The sequence below is a fragment of the Lygodium microphyllum genome, chromosome 1, assembly GCF_053477565.2.
Source record: "Lygodium microphyllum isolate KBCC chromosome 1, Lygodium_microphyllum_v1.1.10, whole genome shotgun sequence".
Lineage (NCBI taxonomy): Eukaryota > Viridiplantae > Streptophyta > Polypodiopsida > Schizaeales > Lygodiaceae > Lygodium > Lygodium microphyllum.
In genome coordinates, this window is record NC_141135.1 from 40,166,599 (window position 1) to 40,187,523 (window position 20,925).

Below are 20,925 nucleotides of genomic sequence, written 5' to 3' on the forward strand. Positions count from 1 at the left end.
CTGTCTTGTGTCTATCGTTAGGTTGCACCCAAACTTGGTTATAGCCCAAGAAGTTGTCAATGAAACTATAGGCTTCTTTTTCCGCTACTCTCTCGAGCATGTGCTCTATGTAGGGCAATGGATAATTGTCTCTCTTAGTTGCAGTGTTAAGACTTTTGTTGTTCATGCACACTCAAATTTTTTGTTATTTTTCAGGATAATGATGATGGGTGATACCCAGTCTGTGTGCTTAATCTCAAAGATAGATCCGGCCTTTAATAGTTTATTGATCTCTTCCTTGTTGGAATGAGCATGCTTTGGATTCATCGAGTAAGGTCATTGATTTATTGGTGTTGCATCTAGAGTCATTGAAATGTTATGCGTTACGACTCTTGGATCAACTCCTTTGAGTTCATCTAAGGACCAAGAAAACACGTCTATGTACCCTCACAAAAGAGCAATGAGATCAGCCTCTCTTGCTTGGTCAAGTTGTCAACTATAAACATGGGTCGAGGCTTCTCTCCATCCCCTGCTAATTTGACTTCCTTGACTTTGGTAGGCTCTTCTATCACTTTTCTTGCCTGCTATCCCTGCCTCTTCACTTCCAACAAGATCACTACCCTATCTCCCTTCTTAAATTTAGTGGAGTGCTTTGGTAGGTCTTGGAACTTCCTTTATTGTTTGACTTTGGACCCCTTTGGTTGCCCTCTCTTTTCCTCCTTCAACTATTTTCCCCTTAGATGGGCTGGCAAGTCCCCTTAGTGCATTTGGCTTTAGGTGGTTGGGATATCTCTAGATTGCTCTCAAAGCTTCCTTCCGATTTTGAGTTAAAATCACAACCCTCACCAAAGAAGGGAGTCTCCCCTAGTATTCCGCAACTCTTTGAGGCTAATTTTGTTCTAAAAAGAGGTGTAGCATAAACTAGCCTTGCTTGCTCATAGTCTGTCACCCCTAAGTGATCCAACCATGCAATCATGTTCTATTCTAAAGAAAGCGTTGACTCTTTACAGATTGGATTCTACTCTTATTTGTTCAATCAATTGATCGTCTGTGTCATACTCTATCATCTCGGACTCTTCTTCACTTTCCTCATTCACCAAATAGCAATCCTTGTACTCGTCATCCGAATCACTACATTTTGACTACTTGTCATTTCCTAGGTCTCTATTCTCAGCCCTTTTTTCATCTATGATCAGTGCCCAACTATACATAAAGTTTAGGTTGTGCACCTTGATCCATGACCATTTTGGCCCATCCATGAGGTCTTGGAATGGCTTGATATTGGCCACTGGGTCACCGGCTAGCTCCCCCATCAAGTACTCAAGAATCCCTTGGAGCTCAAGTCTGTTAAAAGGAACATGGAAAGGCAGGATTTTGTTGTGTGCTAGGGCTTCTGGCCATCATGCAAAGTGGCATTGAAGGTGGGGTCTTACCCTTCGGTAGTTGGGATGTTGCGGCTTTACAGGACTCACCTGTTGTCTTGCAACTTAATCCTTGTCTTCATCCAAAAAAAAAGGTTGATGGGGTGGCTAGCACATGCATCCAATCCCTGACAGGGAATATACTTTGTTAATGGCCCATAAAAACTCCTAGTCTATGAGTCTTCCTTCAAGATAGAGGAGATAGCATCCCATTCGATCGATGTGGTCTTCTAGGTGTCCATCTTGACTCTTATTGACTCCGAATTGTTACCTAGGAATATAAGAACATTGCCTCAATCTTCTATCACTCGTGCATTTTGCATCCAAGGTCTGCCTAGCAAGATGTCATAGTCCACTCCCTTCATGACTATGAAGTTCATGAGAACTGGACTTCCACTATCTTCAAAAGCTAGTCTTTTAGCACTCCAAACGGTCTGACTTTCATGCCATTAGCCAGTTGACATTAAACCTTGAGGTCTCCACCACTGAAGGGTTACCCCATGCCTATAGGATTGCATGGCTAAGCACACTGACTCCCACTCCTATGTCTACGATCCCCTTTCTTGTGATGTCTTCTAATGCTACCACTGGTAGGACTGCATGCATCTCTATGTCCTCCTAGAAAGCATTTACATGCAAGGACTTAGGCACTAAATTTAGTGTTAGGCGGCTTGATATTTGTGTGGCTCCATCATAGTTGTGAAAATCGGTTGCTCTTGGCTTGTTAGATCCCTCTACCCCAGTGCTTTAACTCTCACTATAATGAGGAAATTTTCCTAATAAGATCCCCCATTGGCAAAGTCACATGGGCTGATATCAACGTTGTAAGCAGGCTACTAGCTACTTGCCTTTCATTATGCTCTACACTCTTTTACTATTGCTCTTGGGTAGTCTACCCGCTTGTGGTGCCTAGGCTTTGTCTTTGTGGTGCTACATGGGGTGTGGATGCTTCTCTAGATTCTATGTGAGTAGGTGAGGCAAGCATACTCACACTAGAAAACTCATCAACCTCCTCTTCTAGGATGGGCTCAACATCCTTTAGGTGCTCTTGGGCCTCTCTCACCCACTCAACCTTATCAACCACTTCCAATTGGTGCCTTAGATCAAGATACTCCCCAAACTTGGCACTCCCCTTCTCCGCTATCTTAGGAGTAGACGTTTTTGCTTTTGTATCCGTGACTTGCTTACCCTTTGGTAGTGTAGTGGCACTATCAATTTTGGGTGTGATTTTTGTCTCATCTCTCTTTCTTCTCCTCGTATGACTCCTCTTCCCTATGGAAGCTATGTCAAGGTTGCTAGGCTCAAGTAACAAGATATCCTCTTGACTCACCCACACCTTGGTCATGACATTCAACAAGATGGGAGTGGCCTCGTCGCCATCATGTCTCGACTCCAAATAGCCCCAAAGGTACAAATGGCACGATAGCTGAACTAGTGCACAATTTTCACCTTGGGAACTTGACATATGAATGAGTGATTCCACACTGAGGGCATTTCAAGTTGGCCTTTTCTCGATTAGCTTGCTCTCGTTTAGGGAAACAAGATGAGATGTATTCTAGGTGTCGAGCATATGATAGGTTCTTGGTTTTCACCTCCTAGGCCTCTACCCCTTCCCCAACCTAGAACCATCACCAAACTAGCCTAAAATCCATTAGAATGGGATTTTCCTCTTCATTGTATGAGATGTAAGGGTTTACATATGCCTCTTCCTCATTTTTCTTCTCAACATAATGCACTAGAGCGTCACCTCGTGGATGGGTCATGAAGGGTCTAGGTGGTCTAGGTATCCTTGTGGGGTTGATGTCCATCCTAGGTGTTAGAATATCAAGCTCCCATTACTCTCCTGTCAGTATATATGACCAACATTATTTGTGTCTAGCTATATCAGCAAGTGTGGGACATTAAATAAGTCGGTGGTCTTAGACCTAGTGTGAATGGTTCTACGGACCTTAGTACTATTGTATACACTTATGTTATGTTAGTAGTCTATAAAATAATGGAAGATGATGAATGACCTGAAGGTTAGGTTGTTGCTCCATTACATTTTCTCTCTCTCTCTCTTTTCCAACATGGTATCGGAGCCATCATGGATGGGCTCTTGAAGGCATGAAGTTGTGAGAAAGACCTGCAACCTGAAGACTCAGGGCAGTGGTTGAAGAGAAGTAGGCTGACAGTGTGCATGATGTCATTGTATCTGTGAAGGTATGCATTTTGTCATTTTGGGTTGTCATTATACAAGAGGGTTGTCCTGGCCTATTTGAATCATTGTAGAGGCTTCATTGAGCACTCAAGAGTAAGCATCAACTATCCTTGTGGAGTATACATGCTGTTGAAACCCCTAGGGCTGCTGGCATGTTTGCGCCTGACCTTGAATGGTCATTTTCTACTGCTAATGAAGATATCAGTCACTACCTAGTTGATCTCTAGCTTGAAAATGCTTCTTGGAAGGTCCTTTGATGCCTTGATAAGCCAATGATAGGCTGAAAACTGTTATAAAACTGTCAATAATATATACTCATTGACTTGAAGAAATACATGCCTTTTGTTACCTACAGGGAGTTGTATGGTACGGGATATGATTGTTGAATGCTATGAGCATTGAGATGAGCATTGAAGGCTCTTAAAAATTGAAATCTGAATCAGAGAACAAATGTTTTGACAGTGTATTGGCTGGTCATAAACAGTCCATGTACTTTTTGACACTACTTCTTGAAGACAGAGAGTTTGCGAATGCCCGTATGGTTATGTATTGATCCCTACACACAGTGGCATATGTATGAAGTTGCTTGAGGATCTCTTGGGCTGAAATACATCTTGGTTTGATAGTTTATTGGCTGTATACAATCTGTAAGCAGATTTATGTCACTTGTACTTGCTGGATATGCACTGTTTTGTGCCCGTATGACTATGTCTAGTTGCCTACATATACTAGCAAATGTGTGGGAAATTTTGGAGCATGTACTGAAAAATTGCAGGTTTTAGACTGTGTATTCTCTTTACTACAATATGCTTGCATGACACAGAGTTACAGTACCTGCAAAGTCTATGTACTGACTGATGTACCCTACGGGTTGTACCACAAGTTTGTGGATGTTTTTGAGGTTGTAAAGGGCTGAAATTCCCTGGTTTTTTGCAGAGAATAGCTATAAAAAGCTGTCATAAACAGTCAAGGACAGAGGTTGGTTAGAGTGACTTGTTGGCTCTTGCAGGAAGTCAGACAGGACTAAATAGTGTTTGGTACAACATGGCAAATGCAGAAAGGACTGAAAACATAACCCAGATAGTGGGGGAAAAGCTTGATAGTAACAATTATGCCATATGGAAGTTCCGCATGGAGAACTTCTTAATAGGGAAAGGCTATTGGGAGTTGGTGACTGGAGCAGAAGCTGAAACTGAGCTCCCAGATCGACCTACGGCAATCAGAGACGATTACACCGATCTTGGACAGAAAGAGCTCGTAGAGTCTTGCATTGGCTCTCTTTATGTATCTCAGATGCCATGGTAATGCAGATAATGAACTGCAGCTCTCCTAAGGATGCATGGGACATTTTGGTCAAGTATTATGGCACAACCACAAGTGCCAGGAAGATACAGTTGAAGCAAAAGTTCAACAACATGGAGAGGAAGAGCATATCTATACATGATTATGTCACGGAGGTTAAGACCATTGTGGATTAGTTGGCATCTGTTGGTTCACAGGTTGAAGATGAAGACATGGTTGCTGTGACCTTGAATGGCTTGGGGCCTGAGTATAAGTCTTTTGACACTTCTGTGTCCGTGCGGGCTAAAATGCCTGATTTCAATGAGCTGGTTGCATTGCTTATCCATGAAGAGGTTAAGCTTGATTTGGCTATAGGATCTAGTAGTTCTAAAAACAAGGATGTAGTTTTCTATTCCAATCAACGTGGCCATGGAAATTGTGGTAGAGGCTATGGATTTGGCAGAGGAGGCCAGGCAAATGCATCCTATGACAATAACAATCAACAGATATCGAATGCAAGAGGTGGTGGAAACTTTAGAGGCAGGGGGAGATCTAGCCCTAGAGGTAGAGGCTCTTGGCAACATCAGTGTCCATCTGACAATCCAAACAAGGATAAGGATTGTCATTACTGCAGGAAGTATGGGCATATTGCCAAGGACTGTTGGAAGAAGTAGGGAAATCAGAAAGGAAAACAACATGGGCATTTTGCTACATCTAGTCAGGCAGATGATACTTCAAGAGATAGATTCTTTGCCATGCAGTATGTAAAAGACAGAGTTGCTGAAAAATCCACTGATGATGCAGTTTGGTATATTGATTCAGGGGCATCGAACCATATGACTCCTCATGGTGATTGGTTCACTGATATGGTGGCTGAAAAAAATGGCAATGTCTGTACAGGTGATGACACGCAACATAGCATTGAGCATAAATGCAAAGTGCCTCTTGTGGTTCATGATGGCAAAAAGAATAATTTGCATGATGTATTGCATGTTCCTTCGATTACGAAGAACCTACTGTCTGTTGGTAAGATGACAAGAGCAGAACTTGCAGGTTAGATTCAACAAGCATGGTTGCTTTATTGAAGAGTTTGGTAATGGATACAAGTTAATAGCTCGCGGTCACAAGAATGGCAGAATGTTTACTCTTGATGCTACCTTGCCAGAGCTGAATTCAGCCATGTTTGCCCATGGTTCTGGCATTATCAAAGACTTGGAAATTTGGCACAAGAGAGTGGGGCATGTAAATTTGCAAAGGCTGAATATTATGCAGAAAAAACAGCTTGTTACAGGTTTATCCAAGCTCCAATATTCAGATATTGGTCATGTATGTGATGCTTGCCAGTTTGGTAAGCAGATAAGGTTGCCATTTGTCAGGCATGTAAGGCAGAGTACACGTCCATTGCAGTTAGTGCACTCTGATGTTTGGGGGCCAGCCCATAATGCATCCATGGGAGGCTCGAAGTATTACGTGACATTCGTTGATGATTACACTCACTATACTTGGGTTTACATTCTGAAGACAAAGGATGAGGTGTTTGCTGTTTTTTAGCAATTTAAAAAGCATGTTGAAAAGGAATTTGACTGTTATATCTCTTGCTTGAGATCAGATAGCGGTGGGGAGTATGTGTCAAATGAGTTTGACAACTTTCTGGCTGAAAATGACATACATAGGCAGCTTACCTGCAGCTACACTCCTCAACAAAATGGGATAGCTGAAAGGAAGACAAGGGACTTGATGGAAGTTGCTCGTGCCATGATGAATGAGAAGAAGATGCCACTCTATTATTGGGCTGAGGCTGTTATGACAGCCATGTATATCTTGAATCGGACTTCCACTGCAGGTATTCATGAGATGACACCGTTTGAGAAGCTGTATGGCTATAAGCCGGATGTAAGTCACATGAAAGTCTTTGGCTGTCTTGCTTATGTGCATATTCCAGATGAAAAAAGGAAGAAGCTGGATCCAAAAGCGCATAAGTGTGTTTTCATTGGATATTCGCAAGAGAAGAAGGCATACAGATGCTATGATCCCTCTACCAGGGAGACCTTGGTGAGCAGGGATGCTATTTTTTATGAGATGGGTTCTTGGTATGTATCATCGGCAACAGTGCCCTCGGATATGCCTTCCACTCATGTATCTATAGTTGATATGCAGCAGAGCATTGCTATGACAGGACCTAGTAGTCGGACAGTATCCCCATGGACAGGGAGATTGAGGAGCTCATCGTCCACTGACACCAGTATGTCAGTGAGGGGGAGATATGATGTCGCGGACAAAGGAAAAGAGAAAGTTACTGAGGATGTATCTGGGATGATAACACCTGGTAGGATGACTTCTGGATATGAGTCTACTGACACTTTAGACAGTGAACTTGGTATTCCAACTATCTATACGCCTGGCGCAAGGCAGAGTAGGTATATTGAGAGCGGAATTTTCATGCCGAGAAATGCTTAAAAATAGCTAAAAATTATGAATATCAAGCGAAAAATATTCAACGTCGAAGGTAGCGGCTCGATCTAGGACGATTTTAAGCGTCAAAGTGCTCTAAGGACGCCCATGCAACACTTGCGGAATTTTAGTAATTTTTTCATATGCCTGTGCGAGTCAGGGAAGCTGCCGGCCAGTCCAAGATGCCGAGACGGACGCCCAGGATTTTTCAGATCGCAAATCGAACGCCGGACGGGGAAGGAGCCAAGAAACCGGTCAAGATTTGAAGAGGTGGACATTAGAGTGGCCAAATGTAAGTGACCTGTGGGACCTTTGGGGCATTTTATGCCACAACAAATCGTGGCATCTTGGAGAGGAGGAAAAACGTGAGAAGAAGGCGACAGCATGGTGCCGAAAAATGCGCTTAATGGGAGAGGAATGGAGATGGCAGCTTCAAAACAACCACTGCAAATGATCATTGCCCTTGCTTCCCCTCTGTCTGCTGATCATATCACCATCCTTCGCTCCTCCAATGGTGGCCTGAATGCAGAGATGGAAATCTAGTCTTTCTTTCTCCTCCCTCTCTCTCTTCTAGAGGTAGATTCATGTGGGAAGAAGAAGGATCGTCCAATCGAGATGGGATTGCTCTGTGATGCAAGAGGAGGGTAGATTGCTGATTCCGAACTATCATGGACATTAATGGCTATTGGAAATTAGTCCTGAGACATGGCAAATAAAAACCTGCAACCCACAAAGAATGGTAATTTTATTTTTACAAAGGAAATGGATATTTTATGCAATTTGCTTCATGAATATTTGTTCCCATGGGATGATTATGCATTATGTTGTTGTTTTCTATGAGTCTGATCAATTTATGCTTAGAAAATCAAAAAATCATAAGTGTTGTGACTGAAATTAATGGTGTAAAACCCGTAAAACATGTGAAATATGGGAAAAATTGGGTGTTTTTGATATATAAATGGAAAATATAATAAGACACACCAACTAAAATTGTGGTTTTGCTGCAAACGAACCTAAGGGCCACAACCCACAATTCATTTTGCATTTTTAGTTATTTAACATTGTGAAAAATATAAGAAAAATAGAAAAAATGGGTAAAAATAAGAAAAAAAATAGGTTTTGAGTGTGCGAAAAATACTAAAAAATAAGATTCATGTTTGTGTATGTATGGGGGGTCTGAAGTATAAGGTTTAGCCTCAGTTCAGCCCTACCTTTATGTTTTAGTGAGTTTTTATTGCTTTTTATACAATAAAAAACATGGAAAATATTACCCTAAACCTATGCATCGTGCACAATCTAAATGGCGAGGTGTAGAGAGAATGAGAGTGGTTTTTAAGTGCTGAGAGAAAGAAAAGGCTGATTGTTTTCATCTATGCATATCATATAGATCGATCGTTAATTTAACATAAGGATCTAGTAGCATGAGGTCTCCTCGGTGCTAGGTTCGTGCAACGTAGCAATTACTCGTCAGACAAATTCATTGAAATAATGCTTTTGCACTAAGCACAATGCTGATTGTTCTTTGTTTGAGCACATGGACATTCACAGTTTGCATGAAGCATAAAATGATAAAAGGAATCAGACAATACCTCCTGAATGCATAGCACCTATATTCTCTAGATCGTGACTAACGTTGAGTGTGGAAGGTTGTTCCAAGCTGTAGGCTAGGCGTTGGGTCTAAGGGGAAAGTAAAGTGAGGTATGGTACATCTTGGAACGAAATATTTGGTACCTTGAGAGGACTATCTGCAAAGTGTTATATATGTTTAGCGACCCATTGAGGGGCCAATCCCCAAGATGTAGGAGAGTCGCAGTGAGATAGCGGCAGTCAGCCGTGGGAGGACCTCCTATGTTTGTACTTCGTGCCATTTGGCAATGTGCTGGGCCTCCCTTTGAGGAGTGTTAATTGGGTTAGAGTTGGACTACGAGACGTGATACAAACGCAAGATGTTTAGGAAGACAATGTATGATGTATGTGTCATCAACGCTCCTGGCTGCGAGGCTGTGGGGTTGTTGAGCGCATGATAGAGGTCCAGCTAGTGCATGAGCCAGTGCTGGCCCATTTTAGGTCCCATCAGTGTTGGTGAGTCTGACAGGAGCCACTTATAAGTGGTGGTTTTCGGATCTAGGGTTTTTAGGGACCAGAAGGAAGTTGGTTTATGTCCTCTGACAAGGACCGTCAAGCCAAATTCTAGAAAGCAGAACATGCTGAGAGGGCTAGATGGCGGTTAGAGATCGTAAGCCGTTATTCTGCTCAACGGAGTAGTCCAATACATATACGAAGCAGTGGTCTTAGTCACCTAAATGCTCCACCTATTCCATTAGGGGCAGGAGGAAGCATAAGTTCTTCCTCTTCTCCACCAAGTTTACCCACTTCAAGTAGGGGTGTGAATCCGTCACGTCAAGCTCCTATTGCTAATCCGATAGTCACCATGGCACAACCTATTGCGATTCCTGAAAGGACGCCGGATTTACCAGCTGTAGGAGTTCCCTTGCCCATTTTTAATGGGTTAGCGGAAGAGGATGCAGAATCTCACATTTGTGAATTTCAGAGATTGATGTTCAATTATCGCATCCAAGATGAGGGACATCTCATGATGTTCTTCAATATGACGTTAAAAGGAAGGGCTGCGATATGGTATCACAGCATAGAGTCTGGAACCATAACCACCATTGATCAATTTTATGGTTGCGGGTCTTGAATATGACACGTCAAGATCCTCACGAGAATGTGAAAGCATATGCTAATAAGTTGAAGGAAGTATTTCATAAGTTGCAAACTTACATTCCCATTCCACCAGCTGCCCAATTGCAATACTTTTTGCATGGGTTGGATTTTAATATCCAAGTACAATTGAGCAGTGTGGCCTTAGCAGACATAAACACCGCTATTACGCGGGCAGAGGGAGTAGAAGCACGATTACAAATGGCCTACTTCTCTCGAATGAATGTTAATGGGGGTTTAGTACCTAGTGACAATCCATCATTGACGAATGGAAGTCAAGGGATGCCTATGATTAGCCCTATTGGGAGAGGGAGTATGGTTTCGAATGTACCTTTATTACCGGCTCCTCTCAGTGTGACTATGCCTATGGCAAGTCAGTTGGCTCCATCAAATGTTGGAGGCCAAGTTTCATATTCTAACGTTGTTCCTGTGGGTCAACAGCCAATGCCAAATCAGATTTATAGGCCACTGGAACGACGAGTTGACGATTGAGGCTACGAGTCGAGTGCATCTAATGTCCTTGGCAAAGTCAAGGACATGATGAAGCATTATACCGGTATGATTTCCGAACAATATCGACAAATAGCCGTCGACATTAATTTATTGAAGAAGCAACAAAATTTGATAGGGAGTTGACGCCCTAAGGAGGGTGGACCCTCTAGATTCAGTTGTAAATGGTGTGGTGGACAACACTTCCCCAGGAATTGTCCAAATGTGAAATGTGACATTTGTGGGAAGTCGGGCCATCTAACTGCTACCTGTTGGAGCAAGATAAGCTCTCTCCAACAAGGGAGTAAACAGCCAGGCCCAGTGAATCATAGAGTGCAAGGAAATAACTTGCAGCAGAATGATGCACCTAGGCAAATATTGCAGAGGGGAAAAACAACTATAGAATAGTTGCCACAAGGCAACGGAGTCAGCCTTATTGAGGCTGTACGAGTCCATGATGCTAAAACCTCTAACTTAAGAGCCATGACAAGAGGCCAAAAGGCTAAAGAGGTTGACAAAGATAATACAAAACTGGTTGAGGAAAACCCTAAACAAGGGGATAAGGGGACACAAGTCCAGAGTCCTAGCATAGAAGGGGGACCGCTAAAGCCGGTTGATAGAAAAGGAGACCCTAAGAAGGATGAGGCAGTGCCAAGAAAGAAGGCAAGATCCAAGAAAGAAGCACCAAAACCGGTCCAAAGACCAAAAGAGAGGATGGTTTGGTGAGAAAAGAGAGCTTTGGCTACTTATCATGACTTCGATTTAGTGAGTTCTCTTTGTGAAGATAAACCAGATGTGAACCTCTTGCAATTGATTAAATTATCTCTAGGAGTACGCAAGGAATTTAAGAAGATCCTGTGTATCGGGTATATTGTAGAACCCTTGGGCATAGCAGGAGTAGGGGAAGATTGGTTTGACCATGCTGAAAAGAATTGCCCTAGGGTTCCAGCTTATGTAGATGGAATATTAGTGGAACATGCCATTGTAGACACTCGATCCTCCATCAACATCATGAGTTCAGAATTGATGGAGAGGCTGGGTCTAGGCATCCAGAAAGACAGCTCCACCCTTCTGAGAATGGCTGATGATAGTTTAAGACAACCAGAAGGTTGCATTACTAGAGTCCATGTTACAGTTGCGAGTGTAGAATGCTTCTTGGACTTTAGGGTGATAAGATTTGCAGGACACCCTAGCTATCGAGTTTTGCTAGGTAGACCTTGGATCTTATGAATAGACTGTTAAGTCGATATACCCGCCGGTCGAGTGGTTCTAGGTAGAGGTGCTAATCAAGTAATAGTCGATGCTTATCCCGAGTCTCCTCAAAGTGAGAGAGCTCCTTTATCTTCCACTGAATTAGAGACAACATATGATCCATCTGGTAGTGAGACATTTGGCTGAAGGAAGCGATATTAAGGAAATATTTAAAATTGATACAGCTTCTATCCCATCTTGGTATGCTGCTATTACACACTACCTATCAACAAGAGAGATGGGAGCTGGTTTGTCAAAGTTTGAAAAGAGGAAAATCAAATAGCAAGCTTTGAATTTTTCCTTGATCGCAGGGATGCTATATCGGCAAGGTGTTGATGATATCTATCGCCGATGTGTGATGCCTGACGAGGTTCCTTTTATCTTAGAAGAGTGCCATGACTTTGCACGTGGGGGGCACTTCGCAGGACGGTTGACGACACAGAAAGCTTTACGAGCTCGATATTGGTGGCCGTCTATCTTCCAAGATTCTTTTGAGTATGTAAAGAGATGTGATACCTGTCAAAGGCATGATAGTAGAGAGAATAGGAAACGCCCACTTACGCCTATCATGGCTATCCTTCCATTTGAGAAGTGGAGCGTTGATTTTGTGGGTCCCATTACCCCATTGTCTACTACCCAAAAGAGGTACATTATAGTAGCCACTGATTATTTTACAAAATGGTTAGAAGTGCGGGCGACGAGGTAGGACAATGCAAAAGAGACTGCAAGTTTCCTTTTAGAGCAGATTATCTGCCGCTTTGGTCCACCGAGGGAATTAGTGTCGGATCGTGGAACCCATTTTCTGAATAAGGTGATCAAAAGCTTGACTGAGGCTTGGTAAATAAAGCACAATAAAACGACTCCTTATAATCCGCAAACAAATAGGTAGGTGGAAAGTACTAATAAACAGCTTGTGGGGATCTTGTCTAAGATAGTCTCTGAGAAGAAACGAGACTGGGACAGGAAGTTGTATGTGGCAGTATGGGCATATAATACCACGTTCAAGAGAGCTACCGGCCATACTCCATTCAAATTGGTTTATGGGGAAGAGTGTGTGTTACCCCTTGAAATCGAATTGCCGACCATACGGCTTGCAATTAACCATTCTTTGGGAGATAAGGATTCCCTTTTTGAACGTTTCACGACTATAGCCCACCTGGATGAGCTGAAGTTGCAGAGCTTACTACACTAGGAGGTTGCCAAACGTCGGATGAAGCAGTTGCATGAACTTAGAGCAAAGAAATATACCTTTAAAAAAGGGAAATTAGTCCTCTATTACGATGCATGTAGGGAGTTGTTTCCAAGGAAGCTGGAACCCAAATGGAATGGGCCCTACAAGATTGTTAGGCTCGGGAAGAATAGATCTATGGCCCTATTAGATGATCTATAGGGAGTAGAGTTTAAAAATAAGGTTAATCTTAATAAGATTAAACCTTATTATTTCTAATTATGCTAATACAAAGAAAATGCATTGCAGCTCCATGCTAGGGATGATTTGAGACGTGCAAAAGAGCTTAAAGTCGGTTGATGGGTCGATTAATTCCTTATTTGGAGCACCCATATCTGGAGCAGAGATACCATCAGGGGAAACTCATATGGCGGAGCAAAGGATACAAAGTGATTGAGCAAGAAGACAGAACCTTTGTGTGGGAGATTAAAGTCTTCTTCCATCACTGCTTACGACTGTTGACGAGTATCCCTGTTGAGTTCAATGAAGAAGGTGGGATGGAGCCGTCAGTTCATCCTCTAAACATTCTAAACTTTGATTACCATAATTACGAATAGAGGAGTTCGTGATGGCCAGCTGTGTAAACCCATTTTGGACGTATACATTATATTTTGACGGAGCATCCAGGGGCCCTAATAAAAAAGGGAGTGTTGGAGTAGTAATCCGAGATCCCCGACGTAGAGTTAGAATGAAGTTAGTTGCTTATCTCGAGGTAGGATTCACTAACAATATGGCGGAGTATAAAGCCTTGATTATGGGACTGCATATTGCCAAACAAGGTGGTATTCGTCGGTTGTTAGTAAAAGGGGATTCCAAGTTGATCTTGAATCAGCTAGATGGGACATACACAGTGCGGAATCCCATTCTTTGTATGTATCATCGGACTGGGATGACCCTACTTGAGGAGTTTGAGAGAGTGTCTCTTCAGCTAATTCCACGTTACTGGAATCAGTTTGCGGATTCTTTGGCAAATCTTGCTTATGAGGAAGACCTCTTCTTTAATTGTGGTCCTAGTCTGGATATTGTTATCAATGATGAAACAGGACCCGGTCGCTTGTGGGGAATGTTATCAGAGCATGCAATATATGGCAGATGATGGTTGATATGGGTGATGCAAAGAGTAGCTGAGACCAATCTACCGTTATTACCCTGGACCCATAGGTTAATTAAACAACATGTTATGCGTACGCTTCTTACTATATATGCAGGAGGGATGGGTCATAACCTTATGCATTTAGTTTAGGGCTACGAGCCTGTTTTTCCTCCTTGGGAGGGTATTTCATTAGGCCAAGAGGGCCCGTGTTGCAAGGTTTTGAATGGCTTATTTCGTTAGGCCAAGTAGGCCGATTAAGTTTGGTAGTGAAGTGCTTTATTTCATTAGGCCAAGAGGGCCCATTGTCTGTTTAGTGCAGGTGCGGTTAATGGTTTCTTGTTTTAGTTTTGTGCTAGATAGGTTTGAAGAAGAGCTTGGAAGGAGCATTTTGTTGCATGGAAGCTTCTTGTGGCCCTCTCCAGGTGATATCTTTCCTTTATGAGTACTGTGGTTTTCATGTTATATGTGTTTGTGTACTTGTTAAGGGGGTTTTTTGTTTCTTATTGGGGACCGGCGTCCAAGGCATGCAGTCCCGAGGTTTAGGTTAAGTATGTTTGAGGGAGGTCTGAGTAGTCATTGCCTCCTGTAAAGACATTGCCAGGCATTGAAAGACCTGTTTTAGAAGGGAGTCCTAGTGACCCTGTTCTGCTAGCCTGCTAGGCAGCCGTTCTAGGAACTCTTGTTAGTTGTGAGGCAGTTAGAGAAGCCTATCGAAGGAAAGAAAAATAATGATGATAAAGGAAAAGAAACCCTGAATATCTTAAAGACAATAAAAATATACAGAGATGTGTAAAAAGGGGTTCTAACCCCTATCAAAGAAAAGAAAACAAAGGAAAATTTATGAGCAGTTGATCATCGCCTAGCGAAGGCCTGGTAGGTTTCTGGGGACGAGTCAGACCCGGGGCCGATGCCTTGTCTTCCTAGGGGTGGCATCTTGCTGGAAAAGAAGAAAATAAGGAAGGTTGGAGCGAAAATAAAAGTGAGCGTCAAAAAAGGATTAAGTGTCGCCTTGCGAGGGCTTGGTAGGCTCTTGGGTACAGGGACATGACCTGAGGCCGATGCCCTGTTCTCCTTGGGTCACTACGCTCAGCTCCCTCCTTTTTACATGCCCGAGTATGGAGAATAAAAAACCCTAAAAGAAGAAATGTGCTACAAGAAAATACTTCTTGATTAGGCTATAGGAGTCCTCGCCTAGTAGGAGCTCTTGGTTGTGTTGTCCTTAGTTAGGCAGATAGTTCAGACCACCACTTAGGGCAACCTCTTTGATAGTTCTTTTTAGTTTGGCCGTGTTGGAGCGGTTGGTTTACTGACTAGCTTCAAACATTTTATCAGATTATGCTAGGTCTACTCCTTGTGGATGTCATGCCTTGGTTCTATTAGGGGGTAAGGTACGAGTTGTGCTGTGTCTAGTATGTATCTATTTTGTATCAGCTTGATGCTTCCTTTGGTTGTTTTGTGCAGATCTGGTGTGGGATTCGACGGGCTGAGTCGCCCTATCCCGTGGTCGCCAATGAGAGCGGAATTCTGATGCTGAGAAATTCTTAAAAATAGCTAAAAATTACGAATATCAAGGGAAAAATATTCAATGTCGAAGGCGGCGGCTCGATCTAGGACGATTTTAAGCGTCAAAGTGCTCTAAGGACGCCCGTGCAACACTTGCGGATTTTTAGTAATTTTTCCATGTGCCTGTGCGAGTCAAGGAAGCTGTCGCCAGTCTAGAATGCCGAGACGGACGCCCAGGATTTTTCAGATCGCAAATCGGACGTCGGACGGGGAAGGAGCCAAGAAACCGGTCAAGATTTGAAGAGGTGGACATTAGAGTGGCCAAATGTAAGTGATCTTTGGGACCTTTGGGGCATTTTATGCCACAACAAATTGTGGCATGTTGGAGAGGAGGAAAAACGTGAGAAGAAGGTGACAACATGGCACCGAAAAATGCGCTTAATGGGAGAGGAATGGAAATGGCAGCTTCAACACAACCACTGCAAATGATCATTGCCCTTGCTTCCCCTCTGTCTCTGCTAATCATATCGCCGTCCTTCACTCCTCCAATGGTGGCTTGAATGCAGAGATGGAAATCTAGTCTTTCTCTCTCCTCCCTCTTTCTCTTCTAGAGGCAGATTCATGTGGGAAGAAGAAGGATCAACGGATGCTTGTCCAACCGAGATGGGATTGCTCTGTGATGCAAGAGGAGGGTAGATTGCTGATTCCAGACTGTCATGGACATTAATGGCTGCTGGAAATCAGTCCCGAGACATGGCAAATAAAGACCCGCAACCCGCAAAGAACGGTAATTTTATTTTTACAAAGGAAATGGATGTTTTATGCAATTTGCTTCATGAATATTTGTTTCCATGGGATGATTATGCATTATGTTGTTGTTTCCTATGAGTTTGATCAGTTTATGCTTAGAAAATCAGAAAATCATAAGTGTTGTGACTAAAATTAATGGTGTAAAACCTGTAAAACACGCGAAATATGGAGAAAATTGGGTGTTTTTGATATATAAATGGAAAATATAATAAGACACACCAACTAAAATTGTGGTTTTGCTGCAAATGAACCTAAGGGCCACAGCCCACAATTCATTTTGCATTTTGAGTTATTTAATATTGTGAAAAATACAAGAAAAATAGGAAAAATGGGTAAAAATAAGGAAAAAATAGGTTTTGAGTGTGCGAAAAATACTAAAAAATAAGATTCATGTTTGTGTATGTATGGGGGGTCTGAAGTATGAGGTTTAGCCTCAGTTCAGCCCTACCTTTATGTTTTAGTGAGTTTTTATTGCTTTTTATACAATAAAAAACATGAAAAATATTACCCTAAATCTATGCATCGTGCACAATCCAAACGACGAGGGGGTAGAGAGAATGAGAGTGGTGTTTAAGTGCTGAGAGAAAGAAAAGGCTGATTGTTTTCATCTATGCATATCATATAGATCGATCGTTCATTTAACATAAGGATCTAGTAGCACGAGGTCTCCTCGGTGCTAGGTTCGTGCAACGTAGCAATTATGTGTCAGAGAAATTCATTGAAAGAATGATTTTGCACTAAGCACAATGCTGATTGTTCTTTGTTTGAGCACATGGACATTCACAATTTGCATGAAGCATAAAATTATAAAAGGTATCAGACAATACCTCCTGGATGCATAGCACCTGTATTCTCTAGATCGTGACTAACGTTGAGTGCGGAAGGTTGTTCCAAGCTGTAGGCTAGGTGTTGGGTCTAAGGGGAAAGTAAAGTGAGGTATGGTACATCCTAGAACGAAATAATTGGTACATTGAGAGGACTATGTGTGAAGTGTTATATATGTTTAGCGACGCATCGAGGGGCCAATCCCCAAGATGTAGGAGAGTCGCAGTGAGGTAGCGGCAGCCAGCCATGGGAGGACCTCCTATGTTTGTACTTCGTGCCATTTGGCAATGTGCTAGGCCTCCCTTTGAGGAGTGTTAATTGGGTTAGAGTTGGACTACGAGACGTGATACAAACGCAAGATGTTTAGGAAGGCAATGTATGATGTATGTGTCATCAACGCTCCTGGCCACGAGGCCGTGGGGTTGTTGAGCGCATGATAGAGGTCCGACTAGTGTATGAGCCAGTGCCGGCCCGTTTTAGGTCCCATCATATATTCCACCTCATGAGAGAGGGGAATCGAGCAGTACACCACAGCTTAGATGCTCACAGAGGGTTAGATACCCTGTTGACAGGTTGACATATAGTGGCTACACTGCAAAGCATTATGCTTACATGACAAAAGTGATGGAGATCAAAGAACCAGGTACATATGCTAAAGCAGTGGAAAATGAGAACCGGTGTGCAGCTAGGGATGAAGAAATGAATGCCTTGGCTGAAAATAAGACATGGGATCTTGTGCCACTGCCTAAAGGAAAAAAGACATTGGCTGCGAATGGGTCTACAAAATCAAATGCATGTCAGATGGCAGTGTGGAAAGGTACAAAGCCAGGCTGGTTGCTAAGGGGTATGCCCAACAGTATGGACTTGAATATGAGGAAACATTCAGCCCTGTTTGCCAAAATGGCAACCATACGCACTGTGATTGCTTTGGCTGCTGCTAGAGGCTGGAAATTACAGCAGATGGACGTTAAGAATGCATTTCTTAACGGTGACTTAGCAGAGGATATCTATATGGTTCAGCCAGAAGGGTATGTTCACCCTGATTTTTAGCATTATGTATGCAAGCTGAAAAAGGCACTGTATGGGTTAAAGCAGGCTCCGAGAGCTTGGCATGCTAGGATCAGTAACTACTTGCAGAGGTTGGGTTTTACTGTTGGTAGGGCTAATCACAGCCTATTTACAAAGAAGACCGACAGTGGCTTGGTAGTGCTGGTCATATATGTTGATGATTTGATAATGATGGACCTAAAAACGGGCCGGCACTGGCTCATGCACTAGCCGGACCTCGTCACTATGCACAAGACAACCCCTCGGCCTCGCGGCCAGGAGCGTCTATCAAAATCTCTGCCTTCCTAAACATTGCGTTTGTAATACGTTGTAGTCCAACTGATCCTAACCCAATATTGCTCCTCAGAGGGAGTCCCTTTCACATAGCCAAAAGGCTCGAATCACATACACATGGGGTTCCTCCTACGGCTGAATGCCGTCAACCCTCTGCGACTCTCCTACACCTTGGGGATTGGCCCCTCGATGCGCCGCTCAACATTTAGACATTTCACACAAACGTCACTCAAGGTACCAAATAAACGTATCCAGGAATGTACCATTGTCCTTACTTGACTTCCCCTTTATGATCCCACGACTAGCCTACAGCATAGGAACCTCACGCTCTCAACGGTGGGTCAAGGGCCTACTGAAGACAATTGCTATGCATGTCCAGGAGCTAACTCTGATACTTTTAATTTCCTCTAAATGATCATGCAAAGAGGTGGATGCCTAGTGCTCAAACATTTTAAAAACCAGCAGCGTGCAAGTGCAAAACATCTCCTTCATGCTTTTCTTTCTAACCGCTTTGTGCTTCGCTGCAACACCTAGCACCGAAGTGATCTTCGTGCTACTAGGTTTTAATTTTTATCATTATTATTCCGTCCTAGATGCAATACATATAAACTCAGCAAATTATTCCTCATGCTCAGCGGCATTTAACCATTTTTTCCACAACTCTACCCTTCCCCGTTGATAGTGCATCATTGCATTCATTTCTTTCAGGGTTTCCTTGTCATTTTATGTGGAGAAAGGAAGGAAACACGCACTAAAACATATAAACAAGGCTGAACTGAAGCATAACTTCGTGCCCCAGCCTTGCTATACATCAACAAACATAAATCCTATTTTCCTATATTTTTCGTAGCCCCAAATGTATTTTTCCCCTATTTTTCATGGTTTTTTTTATCATTTTCCCCCATTTCCTTCATTTTCTTGTATTTTTTAAATTGTTGAAAATGAAAACCAGTTTGTGGGCTGTGGCCCTTAGTTCATTTGCAACAAAATTGAAAGATTAGTTGATGTGTATCGACGGTTTTCCCCATTTATATGCCCAAAACCCTTGTTTTTCCCCATTTTTCATGCGTTTTCGGGTTTCTTGACATTATTTCGAGCCATGAAATGCATGTTTTTCATAATTTCTGGTTATAAACAGTAAGAACTCAGAAGAATCAGCAGCATAATCAAATCTTAGTCCATATGAACGGCATTCCATCAATCAAAAGCATAAAACACTAAATTTTCTTTGTAATTTTTTTAGTTTACCGCTTAAACGCGTGTTTCGGGTTTTTTTTCCATGCTGCAAATCTGGAAAACAGCAACACTTCATGTCCAGCAACATCACAAATCACCATTCTCAGCCCGTGGAGCAATCCGGTCCATGCCGGACAAGCCTCCATCATTCTTTCTTCTTCCTTCTTCTCCCCACATGAACTGCCTCTTAGAAGAGAGAGAGGGAGGAGAGAGAAAGACTAGAATCAGAAATTTCAAACCAGGCCATCATTCGACGGGCGAAGGGCGGCGATAGAGTCAGGATACAGAGGGGAATGAAGGGCAATGATGATTGGGGGGGGTTGTTTGCAGGCTGGATGATGCATCTCCATCCATGGAGCGAAAAAAACGGCGCCTGTCTGCGTGCTCTTCTCCACGATTCCTTCATTCACATTTCATGTGAAATGTCATGCTTCATTTAAATGTTGGGCTCCCAAGGGTCACTTGCCCATTTTGGCCAAATTTTGTCCACCTCTTCGCATCTTGACCGGTTTCTTGGCCATTTCCCCGTCCGGACTCGGAATCGAGCTCTGAAAAATCCTGGGCGTCCGGCTTAGCATCCCGCATTGGCCAGTAGCTTGTGTCAACCCGCACGACTGTCTGAAAAATTATGAAAAATCAACAAGTGTCGCTCGGGCGCCTTTAAAGCACTTTGGCGCTTAAAATCGTCCTAGATCGAGCCGCCGCCTTTGACAGTGAATATTTTTCCCTTGATCTTCATAATTTTTAGCTATTTTTAAGCACTTCCCATCACCTAAATTCCACTCTCATTGGCGACCACGGGATAGGGCGACTCAGCCCGTCGAATCCACGAACATATCTGCACATAAACAACCAAAGAAGCATCAAACTGATACAAAACAATTATCATCATAAAACTCAGCACAATGCTCCCCCTACCCCTGGCAGAACCAAGGCATAACATCCACAAGGAGTAGGCCTAGCATCATCTAATAGAAGATCCGAAGTGAGTCACTAACCAGCTGCTCCAACACAGCCAAACTAAAAAGAACTGCCAAAGAGGTTGCCCTAAGTGGTAGTCTGAACTACTTACCAACTAAAGACAACACCACTA